General features: G+C 44.9%; 1 protein-coding gene and 1 non-coding gene across 2 annotated transcripts in view; one reads left to right on the plus strand and one right to left on the minus strand.

Moving 5' to 3' along the window:
• Window positions 1–24268, plus strand: part of col15a1b (collagen, type XV, alpha 1b) — a 304760-nt gene that overhangs the window by 44880 nt on the left and 235612 nt on the right. The gene's annotated exons all lie outside the window — the stretch shown is intronic.
• Window positions 5735–5807, minus strand: trnat-ugu (transfer RNA threonine (anticodon UGU)). Its single transcript has one exon. It is a non-coding gene; the product is annotated as a tRNA-Thr (tRNA).

Genomic DNA, 24268 nt, shown 5'->3' on the forward strand with positions numbered 1-24268 from the left:
GTCACGACGAAACACAAGGAAATCTGCAGATCCTGGAAATTCAAGCAACACACACAAAATGCTGGTGGAACACAGCAGGCCAGGCAGCATCTATAGGGAGAAGCACCGTCAACGTTTCAGGCCGAGACCCTTCGTCAGGACTAACTGAAAGGAAAGATACTAAGAGATTTGAAAGTAGGAGGGGGAGGGGGAAATGTGAAATGATAGGAGAAGACCAGAGGGGTGGGATGAAGCTGAGAGCCAGAAAGGTGATTGGCAAAAGTGATACAGAGCTGAAGGATCATGGGACGGGAGGCCTAGGGAGAAATAAAGGGGGAGGGAGGAGCACCAGAGGGAGATGGAGAACAAGCAGAGTGATGGGCAGAGAGAGAAGGGAAAAAAAGGCAGGGGGGAGAAAACTAAATATATCAGGGATGGGGTAAGAAGGGGAGGAGGGGCATTAACCTAAGTTAGAAAAGTCAATGTTCATGCCAACAGGTTGGAGGCTACCCAGCCGGTATTTAAGGTGTTGTTCCTCCAGCCTGAGTGTGGCTTCATCTTGACAGTAGAGGAGGCCATGGATAGACATATCAGAACGGGAATGGGACGTGGAATTAAAATGTGCGGCCACTGGGATGAGGTAGAGCTCGTATTGCACGTTGTCAGTTTACGGTGGCCCAGTAGTTGGACATTAGAGTCAGTGCACTCCTCCAGAGGCAGTGTGGCACAGTGCCCAAACTGCAGTGGGTGCCACCCTCCCCCACCCCTCAAGGTTTGCTGGGCAGAAAACAAGCTGACAACAGCAGACTGCTGCAACAGTCATGGACTCAGGGACTTGGACTAAATGTTTTACAGGCTTGGATTTGATTGATATCTTAGATGTACTCACACAAAATGCAGGTGAACTCAGCAGGCCAGGCAGCATCTATGGAAAAAAGTACAGTTGATTGTACTTTTTTCCATAGATGCTGCCTGGCCTGCTGAGCTCCTCTAGCGTTTTGTGTGAGTTGCTCCAACTTCCAGCATCTGCAGATTTCCTCATGTTAGTACTATGCCTTGTGCTGTGTTTGGCACCTTAGCCCCAAGAATAACACTCTTTTGTTTGGCTGTATTCATGGGCGTTCATGTATGGTTGAATGACAATTAAACTTGAACTCTGAACTATGGGTACTTGGGCCTTTCAGGTGGCAGAGGGGGAGAAACTTTTCCTAGAATCTTGGGTGTGCATCTTCTGCCTCTTTCACAATAATGGTAAGAAGGAGAATGTGTGTTGTGAGTGGTGGGGGTCCTTAATGATGGATCTGCCTTTTTCAAGTATCGCCTTTTGAAGGCATCCTTGATGGTGGGAGTGTTGTGCCCATGATGGAGCTGGCTAACTTTCCAGCCCTCTGCAGCCTCTCGCAATCCTGTGCATTGGAACCTCCATCCCAGGCGCCGATGCAGAATGCTATCCTTTCTACATTGACTGTGGGTGCAGTTCCTGTTACAAGAGAGAAGGAGCTCAAAAAGCTGAAAGACCTAAAGGTACATAAATCACCCTGACCAGAGGAACTGCACCCTAGGGTTCTGAAAGAGGTAGCGTTAGAGATTGTGGTGGCATTAGAAATGATCTTTCAAAAATCATTGGACTCTGGCATGGTGCCAGAGGACTGGAAAATTGCAAATATCACTCCATTCTTTAAGAAAGGAGGAAAGGAAATTATAGACCAGTTAGCCTGACATCAGTGGTTGGGAAGATGTTGGAGTCAATTGTTAAGGATGAGGTTATGGAGTACTCGGTGACTCAGACAAAGTCAACGTGGTTTCCTTAAGGGAAAATCTTGCCTGATGAACCTGTTGGAATTCTTTGAGGAGATTACAAGTAGGATCGATAAAGGGGATGCAGTGGAAGTTGTATATTTGGACTTTCAAAAGGCCTTTGAGAAGGTGCCACGCATGAGGCTGCTTACCAAGTTAAGAGCCCATGGTATTACAGGAAAGTTGCTAACATGGTTAGAGCACTGGCTGATTGGAAGGAATCAGTGAGTGGGATTAGAAGGATCCTTTTCTGATTGGCTGCCAGTGACTAGAGGTGTTCCACAGGGGTTGGTGTTGGGACCACTTCTTTTTATGCTGTATATAAATAATTTAGATGATGGGATAGATGGCTTTGTTGCCAAGTTTGCAGATGATACAAAGGTTGGTGGGAGGGCAGGTAGTGTGAGGAAACAAGTAGGATGCAGAAAGTCGTGGACAGATAGAAGAATGGGCAAGATACTGGAAAATGAAATACAATGTTGGAAAATGCATGGTCATGCACTTTGGTAGTAGAAATAAATGTGCAGACTATTTTCAAAATGGGAAGAAAATCCAAGAATCTGAGATGCAGAAGGACTAGAGAATCCTTGTGCAGAACACCCTGAAGGTTAACTTGCAGGTTGAGTTGCTGGTGAGCAAGGCAAATGGCATGTTAACATTCATTTTTTAAGAGGGTTAGAATTCAAGAGCAAGGATGTGATGCTGAGGCTTTATAAGGCCCTGGTGAGGCTTCACCTTGAGTATTGTGAACAGTTTTGGGCCGCTTATCTTAGAAAAGATGTTCTGGGATTGGAGAGGGTCCAGAGGAGGTTCACAAGGAAGATTCCAGGAATGAAAGGGTTATCATACGGGGAACGTTTCATGGTTCTGGGTCTGTACTCACTGGAATTCAGAAGGATGAAACCTTTCAAATGTTGAAAGGCTTAGAGTAGATGTGGAAAGGATGTTTCCCATGGTGGGAGTGTCTAGGACAAGAGGGTAGGGGGGTGAGGTGTGCTTTCAGAACAGAGATGCAGAGAAATTTCTTTAGCCAGAGGCTGGTGAATTTGTGGAATTTATTGCCACTTGGAAGCCAGGTCATTGGGTGTATTTAAGGCAGAGATTGATAGGTTCTTGAATGGACATGGCATCAAAGGTTATGGGGAGAATCCGGGAAATGGGGTTGAGGAGGTGGGAAATAGAGGATCAGCCATGGTTGATTGAATGGTAAAGAAGACTCGATGGGCCGGATGGCTTAATTCTGTTTCTGTGTCTGATGGACTGAAATGTAGCTAAAGTGTTTGCTGACTGATGTCTGGGACATTTCACTCACTGCATCTGCTCAATGAGGGGATGATCTACTCACGTTTATTACTTCAAAAACAGAGACAGACAGACGTCGAGTCATAGAGACATCGAGTCATAGAGAACACTACAGAACAGATACAGGTCCTGTAGCCCATCTGGTCTACCTTCTTCTCCTCATTACACCGCTGGCAGCGATGAAGGCCCTCCATCTCTGGCGGTGTTCAGGGCTTCCTTCATCGTGTCAGTAGCTTCCTCTCGGTTTTCAATATTGTCGGTCATGCACGTCCCAGGTGGAGGCTCAGGAATATTGCCACACACAGATGTCGATCTTCATAAACGAGAAAATCTGCAGATGCTGGAAATCCAAGCAACACACACAAGATGCTGATGGCCAGGCAGCAATCTATGGAGAAGAATATAGTCAAAATTTTGGGCCCAGACCCTTCATCAGGACTGGGGAAAAAAGATGAGATGTCAGAGTTAGAAAGTGGGTCAAACACAAGGTGATAGGTGAAACCAGGAAAGGTGGAAGTAAAGAGCTGGGAAGTTGATTGGTGAAAGAGGTACTGAGCTGGAGAAGGGGGAATCTGATAGGACAGGACAGAAGTCCATGGAAGAAAGAAAAGTGGTAAGAGCATCAGAGGGAGGAGATAGGCAGGTAAGGAAATATCCTTCATTGCTGTTTCCAAAACAGTTTTGTTTGACCATTCAGGGTTAAATCTGTGGACCACTCTTAGTCTGGTCAATACCCTCTGACCTGTTTGGCATGGATGATTCTACCAAGAACCAAAGGATAATGCCCCTGACTCCATTCATTTTTGAGGCACACACGCCTCCAAAATATGATAAGCATGTGGTCCTCTTGGAGACCATCTGAGTCTGCATTGAACCATTGACCGAGTCCCATCGAGCCTGCACCTGGACCATAGCCCTCCATACCTCTACCACCCACATACCTCTCCAAACTTGTCTTAAACATTGAAATCAAACCCGCATCCATCACTTGCACTGGCAGCTCATTCCAGACTCTCACCACCCTCTGAGTGAAGAAGTTTCCCCTCATGTTCCCCTTAAACTTTTCACCTTTCACCCTTAACCCACTACCTCTAGTTCTAATCTCACCCAACCTCGGTGGAAAAAGCCTGCTTGCTTAAAATTATCTGAACCCTTCATAATTTTTGTATACCATTATTAAATTTCCTATGGTTAGGAATAAATTCCTAACCTATTCAACCTTCATTATGACTCAGGCCTTCAAGTCCCAGCAACATCCTTGTAAGTTATCTCTGTACTCTTTCAATCTTATTGACATCTTTCCACTAGTTAGATAACCAAAACTGCATGTAGTACTCCATATTAGGCTTCACCAATGTCCTGTACAACTTCAAAATAACATTCCAACTTCTATATTCAGTACTTTGATTTATGAAGGCCAATGTGCCAAAAGCTCTTTTTAAGACCCGATCTACCTGTGACGCCACTTTCAAGGAATTCCGGATCTTCATTCTGTTTTTGACTTGTTTTCTGTTAGCCGGCCAATGTTTAATCCATGCCAGTAATTTACTGTGCACTGCAAGCATTTACTTCCTTATGATCGTGCACCTCACAAAATGCCTTGAGGAGATGTGAGCATAGCGAATCCACCATTTTATTTACACTTTACTCCTTCAAAGGGCACTGGTGAATTGTTTAAACGTGATTCTCTTTCACAAAACCACAGACTACCTTAGCCCAGCTTTAGTTATTAATTGCAGCTTCTAACATTCCTGCTCTAACAGATGTTAAGCTAAAGATTAAACATTAACTTTATTTGTCAGATGTACATCAAACCGTGCAGTGAAACATCATTTTGCATTGATGGCCATCACAGTCTGAGGACTGCCCTGGGGGTAGCCTGTAAGTGTCACCACACTTTTGGTGCCAATGTAAAATTCCAGCATCTCACCACCCCTAACTCTACATCTTTGGAACGTCAGAGCGCCCGGAGGAAACACAGTCCTGAGGAGAACGTAAAAAACCCTTACAGATGGCAGCAGAAATTGAACCCCAGGCTCAGGGCACAGTATCAGGATAAAGGGGCGTCTATTTAAAACAGAGATGTGGAAATGTTTCTTTAGGCAGAGGGTGGTGAATTGGTAGAATTTATTACCACAGGCAGCTGCGGAGGCCAGGTCGTGGAGTGTATTTAAGGCAGACCTTGATAAGTTCCTGATTGGCCACGGCATCAACGATGATTGGCAGAAGGCCGGGGGTGGGGCTGAGGAGGGGGGAAAGGATCAGCCATGATTGAATGGTGGCGCAGACTCAGTGGGCCAAATGGCCTCATTCTGCTCCTGTGTCTTATGGTCTTAAGTTCCCCCTCTAGTTCCTCTTAAACTTTTCACCTTTCACCCTCAACCAATGAACTCTAGGTCTTGTCTCACCCAACCTTTGTGGAAAAAGCTTGTTTACCCCTCAAAATTCCCCCTCAAAGTTTTTAAGCCCCTATCAAATCTCCCTTCATTCTCCTATGCTCTAGGGTATAAAGTCCTAATATATTCAACTTTCCTTATAACTCAGGTCCTCAAGTCAGCAACATCCTTGTCAATTTTCTTTTCACTCTATCAATTTTATTGACATCTTTCCTGTTGGAAAATGACCAGAACTTAACAGAATAAAACAGATTCATCACAGGCCCCAGTGAGATTTGAACTCACGACCCCTGGTTTACAAGACCAGTGCTCTAACCCCTGAGCTATGGAGCCCTTCATTATAACTCACTCATGTGTGGCTTTTTCAATATTCTGTTCAAATTCTTGACCTGCCATCTGTCTTTGCATAGTGTATGCTTTATTCTTTAAGTTTAATACTGTCTGTAACTTCATTTTAGGCAAACCACAGATGGTGAGTCCTGCATTCAGAGTAGTTCTTGCTCACTGGAATGTATCTGTTTTGTGTATATTGAAATATCCCATCAAATGTCTGACACGGCACAATTTATCCGTGTAATTTCTCATGATACACCATTTCAAATCCTTTTCAACCTTTTGTTAACTGTGAGGTAAACAGCAAGGTTAAGTTCAGTTTATTGTGTAGACATGTATACCGCCAAATGAAACCACGTTCCCCCAGAGCAAGGTGCACATTACAGTACACACACACACACACACACACACATACACAGAATGCATTTATGACACAAGTTTGGAAAGTAACTTCCGTTAATGCCCTCCTCCCCTTCTTACCCATCTCTTATCTATTTATTTATTTGTTTGTTTGTTTGTTTATTATTTATTTCCCTTTTTTCTCTTTTCTCTCTTTTTTCTCTCTCTGTCTCTCTCACAATCACTCCTTGCCTGCTCCCCTCCCCTCCCCTTTCCTACTCCTAATCCTCCATGATTCTTACCCTTCTCCAGCTGTGTATCCCTTTCGTCAATCACCTTTCCAGCTCTTAGCTTCACCCCACCCCCTCCTGTCTTCTCCTAACATTTCGGATCTCCCCCTCCCTCTCCCACTTTCAAATCTCTCATTATCTCTTTTCAGTTTGTCCTGATGAAGGGTCTCGGCCCAAAACGTCAACTGTACTTCTCCCTATAGATGCTGCCTGGCCTGCTGCGTTCCACCAGCATTTTGTGTGTGTTGCTTGAATTTCCAGCATCTGCAGGTTTCCTCGTGTAAACAGGATAAACATTACTGGTGTTTCCTAAGTAATGAGACCTGGGTGGAGACAGGGAATTCAATAGTGCAATGTTGTCCTGTAGCCATTCCAGTCAGCAACAAGTATACCCTGTGAGAAACGGCTTGGGGAGGGGTGGAGGGGAGGGAAATGACCCATCAGTGCACAGCAGAAATAGCCGGGCCAGTGGTACTGTAGCTGGCTCTGAGGGTTGAAGGCAAACAGCGCGATAGTGATAGGAGACTCAATAGTTGGTGGGGCAGATAGGAGATTCTGTGGCTCTGAAAAAGGCAAGTCAGGAATAGGATGATAGTACAGATGAATGAGTGGCTGGACCTGGTGCTGGGGGCAGGCTGTCAGAGTTCTGCATCACTGGGATATCTTCAGGGGAATTATAAACTACAAAAAGGATGGGTTACACCTAAACCTAAGGGGGACCAATATCCTCACAGCAGGTTTGCTAGAGCTGTTTGGGAGGATTTAAATTAATTTGGCAGGGGGATGGGAACCAGAGTGATGGGATAGTTGGTATACAATTAGATGCGGTGTGTAGAGAGACTGTGAGGAAGGACAGACAGAGATGGGGCATAATTGCGGTCAATGGGAGGAGCTGGTGTAACAGAGGGCCAAAATCAGAAAGGGTGACAAATACAGGACTGAATGTGTTATATTTATATGCACACAGTACACGGAATAAAGTAGATAATCTTCTGGTGCAATTAGAGACTGTCAAGTTGATGTTTGGGCATCACTAAGTTGAGGCTGAAAGAAGATCATAGCTTGAATCTAAACATCCAAGGATACACATTATATCAAAAAGATAGGCAGAAAAGGTGGGTGGCTCTGTTGGTAAAAAAAAATTAAATTAAATCAAATCCTTAGAAAGAAGTGATACAGGATCGGAAGATGTAGAATGTTGTGGGGCAAAAAAACCCCGATGGGGGTTATATACTGGCCTTCAAACAGTAGCAAAGATGTGGGCTATAAATGTGGGAGATAGAAAATGCATGTTTAAGGGCAATGTTATGATAGCCAAGGGGATTTCAAAATGCAGGTAGATTGGGAAAATCAGATTGGTGCTGGATCACAAGAGAGGGATTTAGTAGAATGCCTATGAGATGGCCTTTTAGAGCAGCTTGTGGTTGAGCCCACCAGGGGAAAGGCAATTCAGGGTGTTGTGTAATGTTGATTTGGGAACCCTAAGGGGAGAGAGATTATGACAGAATTCACCCTGCAGTTTGAGAGGGAGAAACTCAGATGTATAATGAAGGAAAGGGGCATGTGAGCGGAGCTGGCCAGAGTTAATTGGAAGGGGACATTAGCAGGGATGACAGCAGAACAGAAATGGCTGGGGTTTCTGGGGACAATTTGGAAGGCACAGGATAGATACATCCCAAAGATGAAGAAATATTCTAAAGGAAGCTTGAGGCAACTGTGGCTCAGAAAGGAAGTCAAAGGCAGCATAAAAGCAAAAGAGAGGGCAAATAATATATGGAAAAAATAGTGGGAAGTTAGAGGATTGGGAATGGGAAGCTTTAAAAAACCAATAGAAGGCAACTAAAAGTACCATAAGATGGGAAAAGATGAAATATGCAGGTAAGCAAGCCAATAGTATCAAAATGATACCCAAGGTTTTCTCAGTAAAGAGTAAACGAGGGGTGAGAGTGGATATTGGACCACTGGAAAATAATGCTAGAGAGGTAGTAATGGGAGGTAAAGAAATGGAAGACAAACTTATTAAGTATTTTACAACTGTCTTCACTGTGGAAGACTGTAGCAGGTTGCCAGAAATCTGAGAATGTCAGGGGCAGTAGTGAGTGCAGTTGTTATTACTAAACAGAAGGAAGCTGAATGGACTGAAGGTAGATAAAGTCACTTGGGCCAGATGGTGTAGACCAAAGGGTTCTGAAAGTGGAAAGAAAAGAGATCGTGGAGGCATTAGTGATGATTGTTCAAGACTCACTGGATTCTGGAATGGTTCCAGAGGACTGGAAAATCGCAAACATCACTTAACACTTTAAGAAGGGATGGAGGCAGAAGAAAGGAAATTACAGGCCAATTAGCCTGACCTCAGTGCTCGGAAAGATCAAGCTACGAGCCCATGGTATTACAGGAAAGATTCTAACATGGATAAGGCTGTGGCTTATCGCCAGCAGGCAAAGGGAGGGAATAAAGGGAGCCTTTTCCGGCTGGCTGCCGATGATTAGTGGTGATCCGGGACCGAATCTTTTTATGTCATATGTCAATGATTTGGATGATGGAATTGACGACTTTGTTGCAAAGTTTACAGACAATATGAAGGTAGGTGGAGGGGCAGGTAGTTTTGAGGAAGTAGAGAGGCTACAGAAGGATTTAGACAGATTAGCAGAAAGGACAAAGAAATAGCAGATGGAATACAACGTTGGGAAGTCTACTTTGGTAGAAGAAATGAAAGGATTGACTATTTTCTAAATGGAGAGAAAATACAAAAAAAATCTCAGAGACAAAGAGGCTTGGAAGTTCTTGTGCAAAATTCACTAAAAGTTAATTTACAGGTAGAGTCGGTGGTGAGGAAGGCAAATGCAATGTTAGCATTCATTTCAAGAGGACTAGAATATAAAAGCAAAGATGTAAATTTGAGACTTTATAAAGCACTGGTGAGGCCTCACCTGGAGTATTGTGAGCAATTCTGGGCCCTTTATTGATTGGTGAAAGGCCTTGATAGAGTGGATGTGGAGAGGATGTTTCCTCTGGTGGGAGAGTCTAAGACCAGAGGACACAGCCTCAGAGTAGTGGGGCATCTTTTAGAACAAAGATGAGGAGGAATTTCTTTAGGCAGAGAGTGGTGAATCTGTGGAATTCTTTGACACAGGCAGCTGTGGAGGCCAAATCTTTGGGTATATTTAAAGCATGGATTCTTGTTCGATCTGTGTGTGAAGAGATCCAGGAAGTAGGCAAGGGATTGGGGCAGAGTGGAAAATTGGATCAGTCATGATGAGATGGTGAAGCAGACCCAATGGGCCAAATGGCCTAATTCTGCTCCTATACCTTATGGTCTTATAAAATAGCTTATATACATAGATTTTTTTGAATGTTCATAAAGTGACACTAGGCACAGGAGTGTCTGTACATAAGGTGACTGACTGGAAATGATAAGGTAGTGGTGTTTGGGGGTGTGGAGGGGTGGGTGGAGGTGTTGATCAGCCTTACTGCTTGGGGAAAGTAACTGTGAGTCTGGTGGTCCTGGTGTGGTTGCTACGTAGAGCCTCCTCCCTGATGGGAGTGGGACAAACAGTTGTTTGAGTATCTGTGATGAGTTACTTCATCTGACTGACATTGAAGAGAGAAAGAGTTAACATTTCAGGAGAATGATCCTTCATCAGCTGTTCCAGCTTCCTGCCTCTCCTACTACATTTAATATCTCTGTCCAAGTTATAAGCTACATTCGTAAAAGTCCAGCACAATTCTTATGTGCAGCTTTGTTTCAAAGTGGTGATACATTTCATTCGAGGTAACTGAGACTGTCTACGCTGTGAACTGCTCTGTCCTTTCCCCCAGAGCAGACAAAGCTGACCTATGTCTGTGCTTCACCCTCTCGTTTCACAAGTGGTGTTTGAAAAGAGGGCGGTGGCTGTCTGTGTACGGTAAATGTCTCTAAGTCTTAACACTAACTCCATTGAAACAGAAGGGAAAGCCTTGCAGAAAACTTTATACCCGAAGGCTGAAAGGGCTAATCAGTGGTCGCAAAGAAAATGAGTCCCACTGCATAAACTTGTTAGCTTTATATAGAATTTATTCATTTGCTGAGAGAAAAATTGCCTGTGTAAATAGCTGTGATGCTCATTAACACCTTTTACACTATAACACCATAGGAGCAGAATTAGATCTTTCGTCCCATTGAATCTGCTGTGCCATTCCATCATGTCCCTCTCAACCCCATTCTTCTACCTTCTCCCTGTCATATTTAATGCTCTGACTTATCAAAAACCTCTGCTTTAAATGCACTCAATGACTTGGCCTTTCAGCTGTCTTTGGCAACAAATTCCACAGATACACCACCCTCTGGCTAAAGAATTTCTTCCACATCCCTGTTCAAAAGGAACATTCTTCTATTCTAAACCTATCCCCTCTGGTCCCAGGTTCCCCCATTACAGGAAACATCCTCTTTACACCCACTCTATCTGTACTTCTCAATATTCGATAGGTTTTTAACGAGATGCCCCCTCATAAACCCAAACTCCAGCGAGTATGGGTCCAGAGCCATCAAACAATACTCATATGGTAACCCTTTCATTCCAGGAATGAAAGGGTTAACTTTTATCTCCAGTTGAGCCTTCCTTCCAGTTTTGCCCCGATAACTCCTCAGAGTTCACACAAATCGGCACAAAGGGTTGTTTTCTGTCTGTTACAGAGCTACTAATGGGATTGTAATCTGATTGTCATCAGCAGCACACCATCCTTTTAAAAAGGAATAGAACTCCCTTATTTCCATCCAATGTGTCGTGTTGACGTTAAGAAGGCATAAAAAGGTAGAAGGTGAAAGGTCATATTGTAAGAAACTGCAGCCACTGTAAACCTCTTGTTCTCTCAAACAATGATGCTTTACAGAGCACAAGGGCCAGCAGAGGAGGGGAAGCACACTTGCCAGGAAGAAAACGGCCGCAAGAACAAGCTGGAGTTCAGACCCTGTGCAGCAGGAAAATGGAGACATGGATTTCTGTGTTTTTCATTAGAGTAAGAGTCAGATAATAGATGATTAATGGAAAACTGAATATACTAAGAATGTATCTGCATAGTTTGAAACCTGGCTAAGAGTGATTTGAGCTTGTGCTAAGTAACGTCAGCGAAAGGCAGTGGGAGTTGCAGTCAAAGTGGCAATTCAGATCTGCCAGAAAACAAATTGACTTCAGTTCCCCAAATGAATGTTTCTCTGGTGTGAAAATTTCCGTTCTGTTTCAAACCATACGTACAGCAGCAGACCTGACACTGCCTGAGAGCAGAAAGCAACGTTATCGAATTTATTAAAGAGCTGTATAGTACAACAGCACAAATCACATTCCGGTTTGATATCAGTATGCCATGACATTTATTGTTTGTTGGCAACAGTACAGTGCAATGCACAAAAGAAACTTTTATATGAAATATATATTTTAAAAACAAGCAAGAGAAACTCTGCCAATGCTGAAAATCCAGAGCAAACACACACAAAACGCTGGAGGAACTCAAAAGATCGGGCAGCATCCATGGTAAAGAGTGATAATGAGTTCCTCCAGAATTTTGTGCGTGTTGCTTATATTTTAAAAAGTAGTGCAAAAGGAGCAAAAATCTACTTATTTGTTTACTTATGTATTGAGATACAGCGCAGAACAGGCCCTTCTGGCCCTTTCTGCCATGCCATCCCCGGTTGCCTGTATTGTAAAGTGTTTTGTGCTAACCACTACGCTACCCGGTCGCTCCAAATGTGAGGTAGCGTTCATGAGTTCAACGTCCATTCAGAAATCTGATGGCGGAGGGGAAGAAGCTGTTCCTAAAACATTGGGTATGTGCCTCCCTGAGGATAGCAATGAGAGAGCAAAACCGGTCCTTCAGCCCTTCTAGTCTGTGCTGGCCTGGACTTCTGCCTAGTCCCATCTACCCATACCTGGATCATAGCCCTCCATACCCTTCCCATTAATGTACCTATCCAAGATTCTTGTACTGTCCTGTAGCGTTCTATATCCCAATTATTGCAATTGAACCTTTATCTACAACTTCGGCGGGCAGCTTATTCCACACTTGCACGGTCCTCTGAGCGAAGAAGCTCCCACTTGGATTCCCCTCAAATACTTTTTCCTTTCAACCTTAACCTGTGCAGTATCATCCACGCTGAAGGGAAAAGCCCCTTGTATAATATTTGAAAAGGTAACACCATAGAGACCAGTACACATTGAGGAAGGAATGCTCAGCCACTCCACATTGGTCTGTGGCCCAACACTGTGAGAACATGGAACATAGAACATTTACGAGGAAATCTGCAGGTGCTGGAAATTCAAACAACAACACACACAAAATGCTGGTGGAACACAGCAGGCCAGGCAGCATCTATAGGAAGAAGTACTGTTGACGTTTCGGGCCGAGACCCTTCGTCAGAACATAGAACATTACCACGAGACCATAAGATGTAGGAGCAGAATTAGGCTATTTGCTCAGCCAGTATATCATGGCTGATCCATTTTCCCTCTCAGCCCCAGTCTCCTGCCTTCTCCCCGTATCCCTTCACGCCCTGACCAATCAAGAATCTATTAACCTCTGCCTTAAATATACCCAATGACTTGGCCTCCACAGCCACCTGTGCAATGAATTCCACAGATTCAGCATTCCCTGGTTCAAAGAAATTCCTCTTAATCTCCGGTCTAAATGGACGTCCCTCTAATCCGAGGCTGCGTCCTCTGGTCTTAGACTCCCCCAGCAGAGGTAACATCATTCCTGGAATCATTGTTGTGAACCTCCTCTGGACCTTCTCCAGATTCAGCACCTTATTTCTTAGATAACCCCTGATGTAACCCTTCCCTCCTACATAACCCTCCATTTTTCTGACATCAATATGTCTATCTTAAGAGTTTTTTTTTAAATGCTCCTATTGTATCTGCTTTTATACCCACTTCTTAGGCTTAGACTTTATTACCTTGAGCGCAGCAAATGAGGGGAGATTTGATAGAGGTATACAAAATTATAAAGGGTGTAGATAGGGTAAATGCAAGCGGGCTTGTTCCACTGAGACTGGAGCTAGAGGTCATGGGTTAAGAGTGAAAGGTGAAATGCTTAAGAGGAACCTGAGAGGGAGCTTCCTCACTCGGAGGGTGGCGGGTCTTGAACAAGTGGAAGTGGTAGTTAGGGGTTCAATTGCAAACTGTACAAGAAGTTTGGGCAGATACTCGGGAAGGAGGAGATTACAGAGATACAGTCCTACCGCAGGTAGATGGGACTAGGCAGGAGATCAGGTCAGCATGGACTTGATGGTCCGAAGGCCTTGTTCCTGTGCTGCAGTCGCAGAACAATACAAGAAAGATGATGGAATTAGAGGCTTTGTGACCAATTTTGTGGACACTATGAAGAAAGGTCAAGAGACAGGTAGTGTCAAGGAAGCAGAGAGGCTACAGAAGGAGAACAGGCGAAGAAATGGAATACAGATGGAATACAGTGTTGGGAAGTGTACGGTCATGCAATTTCATTGAAGAAATAAAAGCCTGGGCTGTTTTTTAAATAGAGGGAGAATACAAAAATCTGAGGTGGAAAGGGACTCGTTGTGCAGGATTCCCTAAAGGTTAACTTGCAGGTTGAATCTGTGGTGAGGAAAGAAAATGCGATGTTGGCATTCATTTTGAGAGGATTAGAATATAAAAGCAAGGATGTAATGTTGAGGCTGCATAAGGAACTGGTGAAAATTCACTTGGAGTATTGGGAGCAGATTTGCACTCCTTACTTAAGAAGGGACGCGCAGGCATTTGAAAGGGGTTCCGGAGAGATTCCGAAAAATTATTCCGGGAATAAAAACGTCATATGAGCAGCGATTGGTGCACTTGCTGGAATTTAGAAGAATGAGAGGGGATCCCTTTGAAGCCTATTAAATGTTGAAAGGCCTGGATAAGAGTGGATGTGAAGACAACATTTCCTTTGGTGGGGGAGTTGAGGACCAGAGCCCCCTTTGGCAGCTCGTTCCATATACACACCACACACTCTGTGTGAAAAAAGTTGTCCTTCAGGGCACCTTTAAATCTTTCCCCTCACACCCTAAATCTGTGACTCCTAATTTTGGACTCTCCCACCTAGGGAGATTGTTCGTCACAAGGGATTCTGAAGATGTTCAGCAGTACACACAGAATCCTGAAGGAACTCAGCGAGCCTGGAGAGAAATAAACAGTAGACGTTTTGGGCCAAGACATTGACTATTTATTTCTCTCCATAGTTGCCATCCGATTTGCTGAGTTCCTCTAGCACCTTGTCTGCATCGTTCAAGCTTTTCTGCTTCTGCAGAACCTTCTGGAGGAAACCCATATGATGACAGGGAAAACGTGCAAACCCCACACAGTCAGCGCCCAAAGTCGGTTTTCCTCTTGTTTCTTTTATACGGTCACCATGGTAACGTGGCTGTTAGTGTGACACTGCTACATCTCATGGCGTTGGAATTTGGGGTTCAGAGTTCAATTCTTGTGCCGTCTTTGAAAGCCTCTATACGTCCTCCCGTGTGTCTTATCCAGGCCAGGTCCTCCCACAGTCCAAGGACATACCGGGTATGTATCATTGGTTATGGTAAATTGTCCCATGACTGGGTCAGAGTTTGTCGGTGGTTATTGGGGCAGCTTGGCTCGAAGGGCTGGACAGGCCCACTCCATTCTGTGTTGCTAATTAAACAATAAATATAAAATTCTGAGAAGATCCGGCCTCCCTCTCGTCCTTTGTATCTGCAAAACATTGTCAGATCTTCTTGACCCAACAAATGTGGTTTATCATAATTTTAGTTATTTATTTTGAGATGCAGACCCTTCCGGCCCAACGAGCCCACGCCGCCCAATTACACCCACGTGACCAATTAACCTACTGACCCCTAGGTCTTTGGAATGCGGGAGGAAACCAGAGCACACAGGGTCCATGGGGCGGACGCACAAACTCCTTGCAAACAGTGGCGGGAACTGATTGTGGGTCATCACCACAGTAATTATTGATGAGCAACGGAACGGAGTACAAGGCTCTGACAGCTGTTTATGATCCGTTTGCCAATAACCCCAAGGTCAAACCCGTTTATCTTTTACAACAACAACAACAACATGTCAGAATCATTGCTTGTAACTGAGTCCAGGACTTCCAGCTCTCTGTGTTTAAGTCCGCTGTCTCTCTATCCGCACTCAGAGGTTGCTTCATTTTGTACCTCCTATGACTGACACTAGTTAGGAACTGTTCGGCAACACTCTCGTGCCCCAGTTAAGCGGTATACTGGCCCAAATAGACGAAAGAAATCCCGACTCTTTTCTCAATTATTCTTTGCTCTTCAAGAGTTGCTCCAAGCAAACAGCTGCCCTGAGGAACCGACGGCGCAGTTAACCGGGATCCACTGCATACCCAATGTCTTGGCCTCCGCTGCTGGGGTAGTGCAAGGTAAAAGTGAAAGAGTTACAATCACAGAGAGAGCGCAGAGCAGGCAAACGGTGAGGCACGAGATCATAGTGAGGTCAACAGCCCACGTTACTGTGCCAGGGAGCCATTCAGTAGTCTCGTACCAGGGATCAAAGCTGTCAGGAGTCTGGTAGTATGAGCTCTCAGACAATTGTGTCCTCTGCTTACTGGGAGAAGGCAGAAAAGAGAATGTCCGGGGTGGGTGGGGCCTTTCATTATGCGTGGCATCGCAGGTAGATGACATCGTAAAGAGAGCTTTTGGCCCTTCCTAGACCAAAGTATTAAATGCAGGAATTGGGATGCTACATTGAAAACATTGGTGAGGCCTAATTTGGAGTACTGGGTGCCGTTTTGGTCCCCTACCTACAGGAAAGATATCAATAAGATTGAAAGAGTGTTGAGAAAATTTACAAGGATGTTGCCAGGACTTTAGGACCTGAGGTGTAGGGAAAGGTTGAAAAGGTTAGGACTTTATTCCCTAGAACGTAGGAAAATGAGGGGAGATTTGGTTGAGGTATTCAAAGTTATGAGGGCTTTAGATAAGATAAGTGCAGACAGGCTTTTTCTATTGACATATGAGACTAAAACTAGAGTCATGGGCTAAGGGTGAAACATTTAAGGGGAACATGGATGGGAGGGTATGGCGGGCTCTGGTCTGGCTGCAGATTGATGGGACTGGGCAGATTCATAGTTCAGTTGAGACTAGATGGGCCAAAGGGCCTGTTTCTGTGCTGTAGTGTCAAATGGCTCTGTGGAAGTGAAAATGCAGTTTGGACTGAGACAGAGGGTGGTGCAGGTATGGAACGGGAGGTGGATGCGGGTCTGATTTCAACATTTAAGCAACATTTGGCTAAGTACAAGGATGGGAGGGGTATGGGTAATGATTCGGCATGGAGTCTCTGTACATCTTCCCCATGGAGTGTGTGTGTTTTATCCAGGTCCTCCCACAGTCCAAACACATACATCTTATTGGTTCTAGTAAATTGTCCTGTGTCTGGGTTAGAGTTCATGGGGTTTCTCGTTGGTGTTTGGAGAGAGTGTGGAATGATCTGCCAGTGGAAGAGGTGGATGTGGGTTCAATTTCAACAGTTATGAGGTTGGCTAAGTACATCAAAGTAGTGAGAGAGTGTACACGGGTTCACTGTCCATTCAGAAATCTGATGGCAGAGGGGAAGAAGCTGTTCCTGAAATGTTGAGCGTGTGTCTTCAGGCTTCTGTACGTCCTTGATGGTAGCAATGAGAAGAGGGCATGTCCTGGGTGAAGGGGGACCTTACTGACAGATGCTGCCTTCTTGAGGCATTGTCTTCTGAAGATGTCCTGGATTCTGGAGAGGAACGTGCCCGTGGTGGAGCTGGCTGAGTTTCCAACTTCCTGCAGCTTTTTCTGCTGTGGCCCCTCCATACCAGATGCTGGTGCAGCCAGTTAGAATGACCTCTACAGTTGTAGAAAGTTGTGAGTGTCATTGGTGACATACCTAGTCTCCTCAAACTCCTACTGAAATATAGCCCCGTGTTTGTAATTGCATCAACGTGTCAGGCCCGGGATCGATCTCGTCTCAGTATGTCAGCTATGTTCTTTACTGAGGCAGTGAGAAGTACAGACTGACCGGTGTTCTGACCCAGGTCTTACGCTGTTTACTGATTTTTTTCCTTTGACATGTTCAGGACAGATCGGTGGTTCCAATGCTGTCAAGTGGGATGTGACGGACAAGAGTTTATGGGAAGATCTCCCCATTATTAGAGTGAAAACCTTCGCAACGGTGCCAGCGATCACCGACTGGGGTTTGATCGCTGCCACTGTCTGTAAAGAGTTTGTGCATTCTCCCCGTTCATCATCATTACATACCGTGTCATATGACATCATCATTATGTGCCGTGTTGTATAACATCATCCCTATGTCCCACATTGTTTGACATGGGCGGTCATCATCTCTCCATGACCATGGTTGTTCTTGCCAAATTTTTCTACAGAAGTGGTTTGCCGTTGCCTTCTTCTGGGCAGTGTCTTTACAAGACGGGTGACCCCAGCCATTATCAATGCTCTTTGGAGATTGTCTGCCTACCGTCAGTGGTTGCATAACCAGGACTTGTGATATGCACCAGCTACTCCCATGGCTCCACGAGACCCTGATCAGCCGGCGGGGGGAGGGTTTCTAAGCAAGTGCCACTCCTGGTCCAAGGGTGACCTGGAGGCCAGTGAAAGGAAGGAGACGTGTCTTCACCCTGCCACCTGGTTCTCCCCAGGACCACTAGAGTTTCTTCCAAAGGCATACGGGTTAGAATTAGTTAATTGTGGGCATGGCGACACTTGCGGGCTGCCACCAGCACATCCTCAGACTGTGTTGCTCATTGAATCAGAACGCATTTCACTCTATTAACACAAGACTCTGCAGGTGCTGGAAATCCAAAGTAACACACACAAAGTGCTGGAAGAACTCAGCAGGTTAGGCAATATCTATGGAAAGGAATAAAGAGCCGATTTTTTTGGGGCCAAGACACTGCATCAGGAATACCGAGGAGCTGATGGAGGGTCTCGGCCTGAAACGTCAGCTCTTTGCTCCTTCCCATAGATGCTGCCGGACCTGCTGAGTTCCTCCAGCATCGATTGATGTGCAAGTGACAAATGAAGCCAGCCTTTAATCTTTATCTTCAAATCTCATTACATTTCATTACCGACTTGTGCAGCCACAGGATGTGTTGATTGAGTGGTTATTTACTCTGAAAGCAAAAAGCCAAGATCAACTGTTGGAGCTGTCAGATGTTCACATTTTAAGCAAAGTTTGACTCTGGTGTCTGTAAATGTTGCTCTTGGCACCTCCAGTGTCAAGTTGAGGAAATATAGGAGATGGGCCAGACTACAAAAGGAGCGTCGCAAAAGAGGATGACTTTACGCCTCAGGAGTCAGCTGCCACCCTGTGATAGACTTTATGACCACAAGCCATAGGACAAAAAAAGCAGAATTAGGCCATTCAGTCCGTCAAATTCCCACATTTCAATCATGGCTGATATATTTTCCCTCTAACCCATTTCTCCTGCATCCTTCGAAACCCTTACAAATCAAGAACCTATCAACATCCACTTTTAATATAGTCAGTGACTTGGCCTCCACAGCCGTCTGTGGCGACAAATTCCACAGATTCACCACCCTTCAGCTAAAGAAATTCCTCCACATAGGGTAGTTAAGAAAGCTTTTGGGGTGTTAGCTTTCATAAATCGAGGGATAGAGTTGAAGAGACGGAATGTAATGATGCAACTCTATAAAACTCTGGTTAGGCCACACTTGGAGTACTGTGTCCAGTTCTGGTCGCCTCAGTATAGGAAGGATGTGGAAGCATTGGAAAGGGTACAGAGGAGATTTACCAGGATGCTGCCTGGTTTAGAGAGTATGGATTATGATCAGAGATTAAGGGAGCTAGGGCTTTACTCTCTGGAGAGAAGGATGAGAGGAGACATGATAGAGGTATACAAGATATTAAGAGGAATAGACAGAGTGGACAGCCAGCGCCTCTTCCCCAGGGCACCCACTGCTCAGTACAAGAGGACATGGCTTTAAGGTAAGGGGAGGAAAGTTCAAGGGGGATATTAGAGGAAGGTTTCTCACTCAGAGGGTGGTTGGTGCGTGGAATGCACTGCCTGAGTCAGTGGTGAAGGCAGATACACTAGTGAAGTTTAAGAGACTACTAGACAGATATATGGAGGAATTTAAGGTGGGGGGTTATATGGGAGGCAGGGTTTGAGGGTCGGCACAACACTGTGGGCCGAAGGGCCTGTAATGTGCTGTACTATTCTATGTTCTACGTCTGTTCTGAAGGGGCATTCTTCTAATTCTGAGGCTGTCTGTGCCCTCTGATCCTAGACTCTCCGACTGGTTGAAGCATCTTCTCCACGTCCGCTCTATCTATGCCTTTGTCAGGTGCCAGGCAAACCCACGTTATCAAGCAAGCTGGGATAGAAATGGGAGATTTCTATCAAGCTAATAGGCCCTTCGTCCCAGCGGGCCCAAGCCACCCAATTATACCCATGTGACCAATTAACCTACAAGCCCATATGGCTTTGGAATGTGGGAAGAAACCAGGACACCCGGAGGAAATCCACTTTGTCACGGAGAGAAATGATAAACTCCTTTCAGACAGTGGGTCACTGGCTCTGTAATAATGTTGTGCTATGCCATCGTACCACTCTATGTGTTCATCGTCTCTTCATGCTCAGCGCAGACACATTATGTAGTTACCTATTCCTGTTCGTACACCAGTTGTTCACGTCTGCCATTGATTTCGAGATTTAGTGTGAAAAGGAAGCTGGAGATACGAGGTGTCCATTCGCAACCTCTTGTGAGTTGTCAAGCTTCCCCTGTGACCAGACAGTGGGGACAGTGCTGAGGCATTAAGCGATGGATTTTGAGAACTTTGAGGTGTTTGTCAGCTCAGGATCTAGGGAACGTATACAGTGCTGTATGTCTCAGTGTTGAGGTGGTTGTATGTTCAGGTGATTGTACGTCCAGTGAATGCATTGGGGATCATAAACACGAGATTCTGCACACAGCAACCCACACAAAGTGCCGGAGGAACTCAGCAGGTCAGGCAGCGTCTATGGCAGTGAATAAACAGTCGATATTTCGAGTCAGGACTGTGCAACAGGACTAGAAAGGATAGGGGGAAAAGCCTGATTAGGATACAAAATGGAAAATATGATTTTTCTTCAGTTACTTTGATGTGGTTGAATATTTTCATTATTTCTAAGTACATACATAATTGTAATTAACTTTTAAAATTTCTTCTCCACACTATTTCCCACTAAATCTAATTCTGAAACTATTTGCTTCACTACTAATAGCTTATTGATGTTCAAGATTGTTTACATAGAAACATAGAAAACCTACAGCACATTACAGGCCCTTCGGCCCACAAAGCTGTGCCGAACATGTCCTTACCTGAGAAATTACCTGAGTTTACCCATAGCCCTCGATTTTTCTGAGCTCCATATATCTGTCCAGGAGTCTCCTAAAAGACCCTATCATATCCGCCTCCACCATCGTCGCCCGCAGCCCATTCCATGCACTCACCACTCTCTGCGTAAAAAACTTACCCCGACATCTCCTCTGTACCTACCTTCAAGCACCTTAGCGCTATGCCCCCTCGTGCTAGCCATTTCAGCCCTGGGAAAAAGCCTCTGACTATCCACATGATCAATGCCTCTCATCATCTTATACACCCCTATCAGGTCACCTCTCACCCTTCATCACTCCAAGGAGAAAAGGCCAAGTTCACTCAACCTATTCTCATAAGGCATGCTCCCCAATCCAGGCAACGTCCTTGTAAATCTCCTCTGCACCCTTTCTATGGTTTCCACATCCTTCCTGTAGTCAGGCGACCAGAACTGAGCACAGTACTCCAAGTGGGGTCTGACCAGGGTCCGATATAGCTGCAATGTTACCTCTCAGCCCCTAAACTCAATTGCACAATTGATGATGGTCAATGCACCGTATGCTTTCTTTAATGTCATTTCCAGTACAAAAGTGGAAATGAGAATGAAGTAATTGTTATTGCAGATCTGATCCAGCACAAAAAAGCAAAAAAAGATGAAGAACACAATAATAATTTTAAAATATAAGTGCAAAAGGCAGCTGATATACACAGATTGATTGTATGTTGATAAAGTGACACTAGGCACAGGAATGTCTCTACATAAGGTGACTGACAGGAAGTGATAAAGTCATGGTGGTTGGGGTTGTGGAGGGGTGGGAGAGTGGGTGGAGGTGCAGATCAGCTTGGGGAGAGTAACTGTTCTTGAGTTTGGTGGTGCTGTCTTGAATGCTATGTAGCAGGGAGTGAAACAAAGTCCATGATCAGGGTGGGTGGGATTCTTAATGTTGTTGCTGGCCCATTTCCGGCACCTTTCTGAAAGTGCTTCAGTTTTTGAATGCTGCTAGAGTCCAAGAGAGTTTTGGCAGGAGAAGACATTCCACTTGAGGCTTTGCCTCCTGCTGAGGAGATGTCAAAGGACACAGCACCTAATCTGCACCTGGACTTGCCCGCAGTGGCCAGCAGACTGGACCTTCTGCATTCCGCACTGTAAAGAGCAGGTAGATAACTATTACTGACAATGGACAGCCCAGCAAGATCCAGCACGATGTACTTTTAGGTTATGGTTAATTACTGGTGTGGTGCTCATCCATCTTGTCCAATGATGACAGGAAAGTTTTTTAAAGTGGAAAAGCTGCTGCACTCTCTCAACCTCAGAAGTCCAGGTCCAGTGGTACAAACATGCGTCAAAAACAGGACTCTTTCTTGTTTGCAGGGGTTGGCCATGCCATCTTCAGTGTCTTGTCATAGCCTTCACTCTCCGCAGAGTGTTGCACATCTGCCTTCCTGGCCGTTTAGATGTTACTGTAGCTGTCATCCACCCAGTCCACCGGAGTGGACTTGAGCGAGGACCAGCAGGTCCCTCTCTCTCACCGGGATGTGAAGTTAGTTAGGCAGCCTGACGATGTTTGACCGTGTTTCAATGTTCCTCAGAAGTAACATGTTTCAAATCAGGTTTTGAATTTGCCACGGGGTAGCATATTGTGATGATACTCGGGTGTTTGATTATTTGATATTATTCATTTTGTTACCCTTCGAGTCCTTCTGAAGGGCCTCAGCCTGATACATCGACTGTACTCTTTTCCATAGATGCAACCCGGCCTGCTGAGTCCCTCCAGCATTTTGTGTGTGTTAACCCCATTTTATTGCTGCTTGTTTTAAACTGTTTCTTCATTCGTGCCTATTGTTTTTGAGACAACACAGAGTGTTTAAAGACTTAGCTTTACTTGTCACATGTACATCAACATATGGAAACACAGTGAGATGCGTCGATGACCAACACAGTCCGAGGATGTGTTGGGGGCAGCCCACAAGCGTCACCACGCCTCTGTTGCCAACATAGCATGCCCGCAACTCAGTAGCAGTAAACCAAACTTTACAACTTCGGAGTGTGGGAGGAAACCGGAGCACCCGGTTGAATCGCACACAGCCACGGGGAGAATGCAAAAACTCCCTCCAGAGGGCAACAGGATCAGTGATCACTAGTGCTGCAAAGCAACCGTGTCGCCCCCTGCAGGACGTCTGAATTTTGTTCATTTCTTTTTGGTCTGCTTGCCTCTTCTCATCTGTTTAACTGCACTTACTTTGGCTGCACAGCCTGAAGATGTTTAAATCTGCTAGTTATGTTATATCCTATTAACGACACAGCGGTGTAGCGGTTAGCATAACCCTACCCGAGCGCCGGTGACCCAGGTTTAATTCCCGCTGCTGTCTGTAAGGAGTTTATATGTTCTCCCCTTGACCTCATGGGCTTCCTCCCAGTGTTCCAGGTTTGCTCCCACAGTCCAAAGCCGTACCAGCTGATAGGTTAGTTGCTCACATGGATGTAATTGGACAGCATGACCTCATTAGACCTGAAGGTGCTGTTAACCTGCTGTATCTCTGAATAAAAGATGACATAAAATAAAAGTTTAAGTTGATGTAAATTATTAATTGCATGGATTGCAGAAATAAGTCTCTATTAATGTTAGCTTTGTTAGTCAGGGCATTGAGGTTAAGAACTGTGCAGAAGTGTTGCAGATCTGTAAAACCCTGGTTTAGACCGAATATAGTGTTTACTTCATTTCAGGAAGGATGTTCAAGCTTTAGAGAGGGAACAGAGGGGATTTACCAGGATGCTGCCTGGATTAGAGAGCATGTCCTATGAGGATAGGTTGAGGGAGCTAGGGCTTTTTTCACTGGAGTGAAGGAGGATGAGAGGTGATTTGATCAAGATGTATATGGTGATAAGAGGCATCGACTGAGTGGATAGCCAGAGACTCTTCCCCAGGATAGAAATGGCTAATATGAGGGGCATAATTTTATAGTGATGAGAGGATGTCAGAGGTAGGTTTTGTACACCGATAGGGGTGGGTGGATGAAAAGCCAGGGGTGCCGGTACAGGCAAATAAGAAATTCTTAGATAAGGTATATGGATGATAGAAAAATGGAGGGCTGTGTAGGGTAAATTGATCTTAGAGTAGGTTAAAAGTTTGGACCAACATTGTGGGCCGAAGGGCCTGTACAGTGCTGTATCGTTCTATATTCAAACCCATGTTCCGCATGAAGGAACATGGGAAAGCGGATTTGACATCGAACAACAGGGTGATTGGGGCAGGACGTAGTGGGAAATTATTCCCCGAAATCAGGTTTCCCCTTTCGCTGTTTGTCTATTTGTGATTAAAGTTGATCCTTGATCTTGCTTAAAGCAAAAACTTAGAAAGAGCAGATATTCTGCCCACATTCCATCACTAATTGTGGTTTCAATGTTTCTGAGGGAGGACGTTTTTCCTCAATGCTGATGATTCAGAGTCTAACAAATGCTTCTCTGATACCCATTTCCATTATGACATTGTATATT

This window comes from Hypanus sabinus, chromosome 1 (assembly GCF_030144855.1).
Source record: "Hypanus sabinus isolate sHypSab1 chromosome 1, sHypSab1.hap1, whole genome shotgun sequence".
In the NCBI taxonomy this organism is placed as follows: domain Eukaryota; kingdom Metazoa; phylum Chordata; class Chondrichthyes; order Myliobatiformes; family Dasyatidae; genus Hypanus; species Hypanus sabinus.